The following is an 11,313-nucleotide window of genomic DNA, read 5'->3' as shown; positions in this document are numbered from 1 at the left end:
CTTGTGTTCCGAGGCCATGTCTGTACATGCTAGGCTCATCAAGTTAACCTAAGTGTTTATGCATGTGTAAATCTGTCTTACACCCATTGTATGTGAATGTTAGAATCTATCACACCCGATCATCACGTGGTGCTTCGAAACAACGAACTTTCGCAACGGTGCACAGTTAGGGGGAACACTTTCTTGAAATTATTATGAGGGATCATCTTATTTACTACCATCATTCTAAGCAAATAAGATGCAAAAACATGATAAACATCACATGCAATCAAATTGTGACATGATATGGCCAATATCATATAGCTCCTTTGGTCTCCATCTTCGGGGCGCCATGATCATCTTCATCACCGGCATGACACTATGATCTCCATCATCATGATCTCCATCATCGTGTCTCCATGAAGTTGCTCGCCAACTATTACTTCTACTACTATGGCTAACGGTTTAGCAATAAAGTAAAGTAATTACATGGCGTTTAATCATTGACACGCAGGTCATACAATAATTAACACAACTCCTATGGCTCCTGCCGGTTGTCATACTCATCGACATGCAAGTCGTGATTCCTATTACAAGAACATGATCTCATACATCACATATATATCATTCATCACAACTTTTGGCCATATCACATCACAAGGCATATGCTGCAAAAACAAGTTAGACGTCCTCTAATTGTTGTTGCATGTTTTACGTGGCTGCAATAGGGTTCTAGCAAGAACGTTTTCTTACCTACGTGAAAGCCACAATGTGATATGCCAATTTATATTTACCCTACATAAGGACCCTTTTCATCGAATCCGCTCCGACTAAAGTGGGAGAGACAGACACCCGCTAGCCACCTTATGCAACTAGTGCATGTCAGTCGGTGGAACCTGTCTCACGTAAGCGTATGTGTAAGGTCAGTCCGGGCCGCTTCATCCCACGATGCCGCCGAAGCAAAATAAGACTAGTAGTGGCAAGAAAATTGACAACATCTATGCCCACAACAAATTTGCTACTCGTGCAAAGAAACTACGCACAGACCTAGCTCATGATGCCACTGTTGGGGAACGTTGCAGAAAATAAAAAAATTCTACGCTTCACCAAGATCAATCTATGGAGTCATCTAGAAACGAGAGAGAGGAGTGCATCTACATACCCTTGTAGATCGCGAGCGGAAGCGTTTGTCGGATTTCGGCTTCCGGTAGACCCTCTAGGTTCGAACTCTGGGGTGCACGCGGAGATTGCACCTCCTACCTACCTGCGTCTCGTCGCCTCGCAAGGATCTAAAGCTACACGAAGAACAACACAAGGGACACGAGGTGTATACTAGTTCGGGCCACCATTGTGGTGTAATACCCTACTCTAGTTTGTGGTGTGGTGGATTGCCTCAGGGGCTGATGATGAACAATACAAGCAAGAACTGCCTCGCGAGGGGTGTTCTTGTGTTGGTGGTTCTGGCTAGGATTCTACTGCACGATCTCTCTGATCGATCTCCACATGCCTCTACCCTAGGGGGTGGCTAGTACTATTTATAGGCGGAGGCCCTAGGCCTCTTCCCAAATATTGAGCGGGAAGGGCGCCAACAATTGGCCATTTTGAAGGGGAACATCTAGTACACTTATCCTGACCAAAGTCGGTCCTCGCCTGCCAAAGGCTCTAGTGGTGACGCCGGCTTGGGCTCCACGATGACCTCCATCCTACCGTTCTGCTGGTCTTGGTCTTGTTGCACCAAAATGGTTGCCTTTGCTTGATACTCTTGCCTGCTCTTGCTCCCTTTGCACCAAAGAGGAAACAAGGACTCTGCGCAGGCTGGCGCCCGACTAGCGCCCGCCTGGCTTGGGTCGTCATGGCTTGCGTCACGGGCACCTCGTTTGGCACCCCACCTTGTTCTCTCCGCCTCCTCGCGAGCCAGCCTGATGAGGCCGTGCCTGAGGAAGCTTCCTATCATCCGCCCCGCGAGGCTTGGCCCCTCGCGAGGGTCTTGAGCTCGTGTTGATGAAGATGGTCCGTACTAAGCCACCCCTTGAGCCACGCTGCAGGCAGGCAAGTCTGGGTACCCCCGTTCCCAGAACGCCGACAGTAGCCCCCGGGCCCAAGGCGCGCCTGGACTTGGCTCAGCAGAGAAGCGAAGGGGCAAGTGTGAAGCGCCACGGGCCCCAACAGCCTGCGGCCTTGGGCGCCGCGTGGCGGTTGATTGGACGTGGGCACCCCCGCTTCCCCACGACGCCTCGGCAACTGCATGAATTGACAAGTCCCTGCATGCAAAAATGGGTCATGATTACCTGTGATCATGGCCGACGGTTGGCCTCCTCCGTATATATGTATGGAACGGCGAGAGCCTTTCCAGTCCATCCTCTCTTGCTGCTCTCCATCTCCTTCTTAGTTTCTCGCCTCCCCATGGCCTCGCCGAAGAGGTTTTCAGCCGCGGAGAAAGGTAAGGCTCGTCGGGAAGGACCGGGTTCTCCGCCGGCCAAGCGCGGACGGGGCCGCCCTCGCAAGCACCCTAGGGCCCCTGTTGTGACCTCCGGTAGCCGTGGAAGTCCTCCACTGCACGGCGGTGAGCTCCTGGCTGCCCTTGAGAGGTACTCTGGGGCTGCGCGACCCCCAAGGCCGCGCTCTCACTCGGCGGAGCTGCTGCCGGAGTTTGTCGTGTGGTCGGCGGACCCGGCCGGCGCTTGGCTTCCGCTCCCCCGCTTCCTTGTAGGAGAACTCTTGGCTGGTGCTCCGGGCGGCCTTTGGCCTCAGGCGGATGGTTGCTACAGCCGGGCCTCCTGGGCTACTCTGGATGTCTCCATTGCCGGGGATGCGGCTCTGACCAGCGGTTGGCAAACGTTTTCCCACGACGCGCGGCTTGAGCCAACGATGCACTCTGCACTTTAAGTTCGACGGCGATGCCACCCTCTATGCGAGGGTGTTCGGGCAGGACGGTCGCCGTGCCGGATGCTCCCCCGAAGACGATGACCGCGGTCGGGCGCTCAGCCCCGGTGTCGGTCGGGATGAAGGCGGTGTGAGGCGCGTGGGCAGCGTGGCCCGAGGCTCGCCAAGCTTCGGTGACTCCCCATCGGATGGCAGCTCCTCCAGAGGTGGTCACGACCAGCCCCCTCGTCGTCGCGCTCGCCTGGGAGAGGTCGTCGGGTCGGCCCGGCACCGTGTTTTGGTGAAGCGGGAGGCAGAATCCAGCTGAGCTTCGGAGGCAGCACGAGTTCCTGCCAAGAGTTGGAGCCGGGCGAGTCGTGCCCGTTTTGCTTTTTCTTGTTTCCTGCGCAAAAGAGAATGTAGTCTGGTGCCCCGAGGGGGCGTATCGAACCGTTCTTGTTTAATTGGTGCGCTGTTTCTACTATTTCAGTGCTCCATTTTCGTCCTTGTTTTTATGCATGGAAATCACTTAACTTGGGGGGAAAGCTCATCGTGGTCCCCGCCTCCTGAGGCGAGGGCCTCGTCGTGTGCCTTGTGTCCTGCAGGGGTTAGTCAGTTGGGGCAGCCCCCGGCCCTGGTAGCGAGGATAACCAACCCGAATTGTATGATCTCGTCGCGATGCCCCCGGGGCACGGACTAGGAGGGGCGCTCCCGCAGCGGGCTCGGATAGGGGAGCTCCAAACCACCGGTGCAGAAAACACTCACGAGGGTGCCCAAGTTCCTCCCTCGTGAGACTTTACGCGAAAGAAAACGAATCAAATAAGTGAAACGGACGAAGGGTCGCGAGCTCAAAATGGTAACAACTCCAGTAAATCTTCAAATAGAAATGAACAAGCCAACTGCAGAAAGCAAATGAAACAAGCCGCGTCCGGCACCTAATCTAGTCTTCGACGTCTTCTCACCAGCGCGGAGCTAAGTGCTGCCACTAGGCGTGGGCGGGAGCCCCCGAGGCCTGAGGGCGGCACTCCGGAGACTCTGGGGCGTGTACAACCCCACTCATTATTACGTGAGAGTGTCACGGGCGGCGAGCTTCATAGGCATTTGACTTCTTCACAGGCACCGGGCCTTTTCCAATGCAACAACTTCACAGGCATTCGCCTTCTTCACAGGCACCGGGCCTTTTCCAAACGCAATAACTTCACAGGCATTCGCCTTCTTCACAGGCACCGGGCCTTTTCAGAACGCAATAACTTCACCGGCATTCACCTTCTTCACAGGCACTAGGCCTTTTTCAGGGGTAAAATCTTCAGAGATGCTGAATGTTCCATGCGTTCTGGACGGGCACCCCCTCCTGGGTCTCCAAGCGCGCGGAGCCGGGCCTGGAAACATGAACAACCTTGAACGGGCCCTCCCACATGGGAGAGAGCTTATGCAGCCCCTCCCTGGAGAGAACCCGCCTAAGCACGAGGTCCCCTACCTCAAGAGTCCTGGGGCGGATGTTGCGGCAGTGGTATCGTCGCAGTGCCTGCTGGTACCTTGCTGCTTGTAGCGCGGCCTCTCGACGATGCTCCTTCCCCAGCACGAGATCCGTGTCCCGCATGGCGTCCTGCTGCGCCTCGTCGAACACCAGGACCCGTGAGGAACAATGCCTGACCTCGTGAGGGAGAACGGCTTCAGCTCCATAAACCAGGAAGAACGGGGTCTCGCCGGTCGGCTTGGTCGCGGTTGTGCGGATGGACCAAAGTACGGACTGAAGCTCATCGTACCAGCCCCTGCCGCAACCTTCCAGCTTCTTCTTGAAGGTCCTGGTTTTGAGGCCTCTCAGGACCTCTGCGTTGGCTCGCTCTGCCTGCTCGTTGCTCCGTGGGTGTGCTACCGAAGCGTAGCATACCTGCGTTCCAAGGTTAGCACAGTATGTTTTGAAGAGGTTACTGGTGAACTGCGAACCGTTATCGGTGATGATGCAGTTCGGCACTCTGAACCGGCTCATGATGCCTCTGATGAACTTGACCGCGGAACCTGCGGGGATGGTGCGGACAGCTTCTACCTTAGCCCACTTGGTGAATTTGTCCACGACGACATAGAGGTAGCGATAGCCTCCTGGCGCTTGAGGGAACGGGCCCAAGATATCCAGCCCCCAGACTGCGAATGGCCACGAAAGGGATATAGTCTGCAGGCCTCCTGCCGGCTGATGGATCTGCTTGGCATGGAATTGGCAGACCTCGCAAGCTTTCACCAGTTCCACGGCGTCACTGAGTGCCGTGGGCCAATAGAACCCGCTGCGTAATGCCGTGCTAATGAGGGTCCGTGACGACGAGTGATGCCCATAGTCTCCACCGTGTATGTCTGCCAGCAGCTCCTTCCCTTTCTTCCTAGAAATGCAACGTAGGGACACATCATTTGGTCGTCTCCGGTAGAGCTCTCCATCCTTGATGCAGTATGCCGTCGCCTGGAGCGCCACACGCTCTGCTTCCTCCTCCTTTTCAGGCAGGGTCCCCTGCGTCAGGTAACTCCTGAGCTCTGTGATCCAGCATCCTTCATGGGGCTCCAGCGCCAGGAGCAGGCGCGCTCCTGAGGCTGGGCCGCAGACCGGGGCTCCCGAGGCAGGTGGCTGGGGGAGCTCCTCCTGAGGCTGTACCGTGCTTGACAGTGATGGCGCCACCGAGGTCTTGAAGAGCCGCTCCTCGAAGACGCCAGGTTCCTGAGGTAGCCGCCTGGATGCCCTTTTGGCGATGTCATCGGCCTCTTGGTTGGTGCCGCGAGGCACGTGCTGCAGCTCCAGGCCCCAGAAATGCTTCTCCATCATGCGGACCTCCGCGAGGTAGGCTTCCATGTGCTCGTCCCTTGGCTCGTACACTTTGTTGGAGAAGTTGACGAGGAGCCGCGAATCACCCTTAATGGTGAGGCGCTTCACCCCCAGGGCGACTGCAGCTTTCAGGCCTACTATCAGGACTTCGTATTCTGCTATGTTGTTGGAGACCTTTTCTCCGTGCTGGAAACATAGTTGCACGGCGTAGTAAAGCTTGTCTTGAGTGGGGGATATGAGCACTGCGCCAGCCCCCGCACCGTGTCGGGAGAACGCCCCGTCGAAGTACATGACCCAACCGTCGGGTGCCTTGCTTCCGGGGGAGAGGGATCGATCCTCACCAGCCTTGAGGCCTGGCGCCTCTGCCCATTTCGCCACAAAGTCCGCAAGCGCGGCCCCCTTGATGACTCTGGTTGTGCTGAATTCCAGTTGAAATGCTTGCAGTTTGATGTTCCATCCAGCGACTCTCCCAGCTGAGTTGGGGCTCCTGAGCACCCTTTCCGGCGGGTATGCTGTGACGACTTTGATGGGATGGCCCTGAAAATAGTGCTGCAGCTTGCGCGAGGCCACCAATAGCGCGAGGAGGAGTTTCTGGGGCATGGGGTACCGCGCCCTTGCGTCTCACAGCACTATGCTGACGAAGTACACAGGGTGTTCGACGAGGTTGGGAGTGATGGTGCCGCTAGCGTCCTCCGGAGGCCGAGGCGCTTCCTGAGGCAATGGAGCCCCCAACGGCTGGTCGCTCGGGGGAGGGGCTTCTTCTGTTTTGAGCGTGCTTCCCTGCAGCGACTGATCCTTCTCGGCTGTGGTCGTGGTCTCTGTGAGGCTCTCTTGGTCCTGCTTCGCTTCGACCCGGCTTTGGTCCTACGCTCCTCCCTCACCGCCACCAAGGCTGCACTGGCGGAGTAGGGAGTGGCTACAAGGTAGAGCACCAGGGGCTCTTGAGGGCGTGGAGCCACCATCACCGGAGGGCTAGTTAAGTACCTTTCGAGATCCTGGAATGCTTTGTCGGCCTCCTCAGTCCATTCAAAGGGGCCCTTTTTCTTCATCAGCTTGAAGAAGGGCAGCGCTCGTTCCCCCAACTTGGAGATGAAGCGTCCTAGCGCGGTTACGCGCCCAGTGAGCTTCTGCATCTCCTTGAGGGTCTTCGGCGGGCTCATGTCCTCCACTGCTTTGACCTTTTTTGGGTTGGCCTCGATGCCCCGGTGGGACATGTAGCGACCAGACCTCAAACAGTCTGATCTCTGTGCTTAGTGTCATCCCTGGATCAGTAATGCTGACACCACACAGTACTTGGAGGATTTATAACAGAGTAGCAATCACACACTTATTACATCAAATGTCTCAAAAGAGAACTTATTGAAATAAATATGGCTTAAGGCCATCTAAAACGATAACAGCGGAAGGCTTGGAAGATAAGCGAGTCCATGAACTCCAACGGCATCACTGAGTATAGAACCATGACCTAAAGGCATCTTACTCGTCGTCTGAAAAGTCTGCAACATGAAACGTTGCAGCCCGAAAACGGGTCAGCACATGGAATATGCTGGCAATGTAACACATAGAGAACAATAATGGAATAAGCTATACTACATGCATATCTGGCTGGTGGTAAAGCTCTATGGTTACAGTTTTGCATAAAGCCAATTTTTCCCTACTGCAAAGGAATAAATTTATTTAACTATCATGGTGGTTGTGAAACATTGAGAATGGTTGACAGCATTCTCAATCCCAATTAAAAAGTACTCATTAAAAACCCAACAATATTAATTTAGAAGTAACATGATGAGATTCACATGATATCCGGGTACTAGATACTCAAGATGTCCATAACCGGGGACACGGCTAACCATGATTAGTTTATACACTCTGCAGAGGTTTGCACACTTTTCCCCACATGACTCGATCGCCTCCGCTTGGTTTCTCGCACTACATGGTGTTTGAGAAACGGATGACCGAGACATAGTCTTTCAGAAGCACTTGCACCTTACATAGGAGTAGACCGTACCAACCTACATCCCCTACATCTGCTAGTCCACCCCGTAAGAGTTCGCACAACTTAGTCAACTATGCTAGAGCCCATAATAGCATGTGGTTGCACACGGAAGTTTTAGTTTGAATAATCTCATGATCCCTTTGAGCCTGGGTGGCGGTCCGAAGAAATATAGGCAAGTCCTGATAGAAACCAGGTGCCTCAATCCACCCAGATGTGTGTTTAAGTTGCCACCTTAAATAAACCATTAATTCAACAATCTCACATCTGTCATGGAAATTCACTCACCCAATCCACGTCTACTAGCATAGCCTGGCATAATAAGCAAACGTAGAAGTAACTCCCGAAGGTTTGATAATAAAACAGGTAATAGGTACTACCTCATCTACTTCCCTTCCCACAATTTAATTAGATCCTAATCATGCAATGTTTGAGGATTGATCTAATGCATAAAACTGGGTAGTAGAAAAGGTATGATCAAAGTGTTACTTTCCTTGCTGATGATCCGCGAGACCTAGAGACTCGAAGTAACAGGCGGCGCACTCCGGGTATTCTATCGCAGACAAACAAACAAGCATACAATAAGTACTCATCTAATGCACAGGTAAAACTCGAGTAAAAGATCCAACCAGAATGTTCAACTTAAGAACTCCGGTTTGCAAAAAGAAACAAATCAAACAAAGCAACAAAAGTCAAACGGCGAAAGAAAACAGCTTCGTTTTACTAATCTGGATCTAAGTCAAATTTTACAGAAGCAAAAACTTGTTTAAGTAGATTATTCGGAAAGAGAGTTTTGAGAAGAAACTCCAGGCGCTTGAATCTCCTCATTCCGATAAACGAGCGAAAAGTTATACTAAAACGAAAATCGGATCAGGAATCACGATCAGAAAAATCACGGATTAAATCCGAGAAAAAGAAAACGACGAACGGGTTAACGAATGAACGTTCGTTAACTAAACTAATCTGACGAACACGTTCGTTAAAATGAACGAACGAGCGAACGCTCACTAATTAAACTAAACCGAAAATATAACCGATCTAACGAAAGAAACCGAAACTAAAAAAACCGAAAATAAACCAACGGAAAACCGCTCGGTTTTCTAAAAAAACCAGCATGGAAAACGAGGCAGCGGCGAACCTCGGTGAGCGTGCGGCGGCGGGGCCGGCGGGGTCCGGCGACGGCAGCTGGCGGCGGCGGCGGATCTGGCGGCGGCGCGGCTAGGGTTAGGGTTTGGCGGTGTGGGCCGGCGGTGGTGGCGTGGGCTTGCGGCGGCGCGGGCTGGCGGGGTCGGGGCGGCTGGGCCTCGAGCGCCGGGGCGGCGCTATATATAGTGCCCCCCGAGCGGAGTCCCGCTCTGGCACGGCCCGTAGGTCGGTTACGCGTTTTTTAAATAATTCGGCGCAGAAGAAAAATAAAAAGAAATACTAAACGGACTCCAAAAATCCCGAAATAAATTTTTCCCGGCTTCTAAAATCAAGCCGGACAAGATGAACATTTATTGGGGGCCTAAATGCAATTTTGTAAAACGCGTATTTTTCCTAAATTCAAATAAAAGGCGAAAAACTCCAAAATATATCTTATTTGATTTTTTTTATTAAATCTTCATTATTTCTTTATTTTGGGAAAGTCGTTTTATTCCCTGTCTAAAATTTTGGTAGTAGAAATAATTGAAGATAAAATAAATAAAATCAAATGATCCTATTTTCAAAATTTGAGAAAAACTCAAATATGAAAATAACGAAATCCCCAACTCTCTCTGTGGGTCCTTGAGTTGTGTAAAATTTCTAGGATCGAGCCAACAATGCAACAAAATATGATATGCAATGATGATCTATGTATAACATTCCAAATTGAAAATTTGGGATGTTACAAACCTACCCCCCTTAAGATGAATCTCGTCCTCGAGATTCGGGTTGGCTAGCAAATAGGTGAGGGTGGTCCTTGAGTAGATCTTCCTCTCGCTCCCAGGTGGCTTCCTCCTCGGTGTGGTGGCTCCACTGAACTTTGTAAAACTTGATAACCTTACTGCGGGTAACTATGCTGGCATACTCCAGAATCTTAACTGGTTTCTCTTCATAGGTCAAATCTTCTTTCAACTGAATCACTTCTAGTGGCACAGTATCTCTCAGTTGTATATCAGCCATCTCTGCATGACACTTCTTCAACTGTGAAACATGGAACACATCGTGAACTCCTGACAATCCCTCAGGTAATTCCAACTTGTATGCTACTTCCCCCATGCGTTCCAAAACCTTGTATGGCCCCACAAAACATGGTGCTAACTTTCCTTTAACTCCAAAACGCTTAACTCCTCTAAGTGGAGATACTCGAAGATAAACTCTGTCCCCGACTTCATATTCTGTCCCCTTGCATTTTGAATCTGCATAGCTCTTCTGCCTTGACTGAGCTACCTTGAGCCTGTCGCGAATCAACTTTACTTTCTGTTTAGACTCCTTAATCAAATCTGGTCCAAACAACTGGCGGTCTCCAACCTCATCCCACAACAACGGGGTTCTGCACCTCCTTCCGTACAAGGCTTCAAAAGGGGCCATCTTCAAACTGGATTGATAACTGTTGTTGTAAGAAAACTCCGCATATGGCAAGTTGTCATCCCAACTTGATCCATAATCCAACACACAAGCTCTAAGCATATCCTCCAAAATCTGATTGACTCTCTCGGTCTGTCCATCTGTGTGCGGGTGGAATGCTGTGCTAAACTCCAGCCTGGTTCCTAATGTTTCGTGCAACTGCTTCCAGAACTTTGAGGTGAATTGGGTTCCTCTGTCTGATACGATACTCCTCGGAACTCCATGCAAACATACAATCCTCGTCATGTATATCTTAGCCAATTTGGCACTGCTGTAGGTAGTCTTTACTGGGATGAAATGAGCTACCTTCGTCAAACGATCGACTACAACCCAAATCGAGTCATAGCCTGAACGAGTCCTGGGCAATCCCATGATGAAATCCATGCCTAGTTTATCCCACTTCCATTCGGGTATAGGCAATGGCTGTAACAATCCCGCTGGCTTCTGATGTTCTGCCTTCACCCTCTGACATACATCACAAACTGCTACATACTCCGCAATATCCTTCTTCATTCCGGTCCACTAGAAAGTTTCCTTCAAATCCAAATACATCTTTGTATTTTCGGGGTGAATCGAGTATGGTGAATCATGTGCCTCTTGCAGAATCAACTTCCTGATCTCCGAATTATTGGGCACATAAACTTGGTCCTCAAACCATAAGGTATCGTGCTCATCCTCACGAAATCCTTTAGCCTTTCCCTTGCTCATCCGTTCCTTAATGGAAGCAACTTCCTTATCTGTCTTTTGAGCTTCTCTGATTTTATCCATCAAAGTAGACTGAATCTCCAATGCTGCTACATAGCCTCTCGGAACTATTTCCAAACATAGCTCTCGAAGATCCTCGGCTAACTCCTTGGGTATTTCTCCCATCATTAGAGTATTGACATGGCTCTTGCGGCTCAACGCGTCTGCTACAACGTTAGCCTTCCCGGGGTGATAATGCAATCTCATATCATAATCCTTAATAAGCTCCAACCATCTCCTCTGCCTGAGATTTAACTCCTTCTGAGTGAAGATGTACTTCAAACTCTTGTGATCAGTGTACACCTCATAATGATTTCCAATGAGAAAATGTCTCCATGTT

This window comes from Triticum dicoccoides, chromosome 1B (assembly GCF_002162155.2).
Source record: "Triticum dicoccoides isolate Atlit2015 ecotype Zavitan chromosome 1B, WEW_v2.0, whole genome shotgun sequence".
Taxonomy (NCBI): domain Eukaryota; kingdom Viridiplantae; phylum Streptophyta; class Magnoliopsida; order Poales; family Poaceae; genus Triticum; species Triticum dicoccoides.
This window is presented reverse-complemented; position numbering follows the sequence as displayed.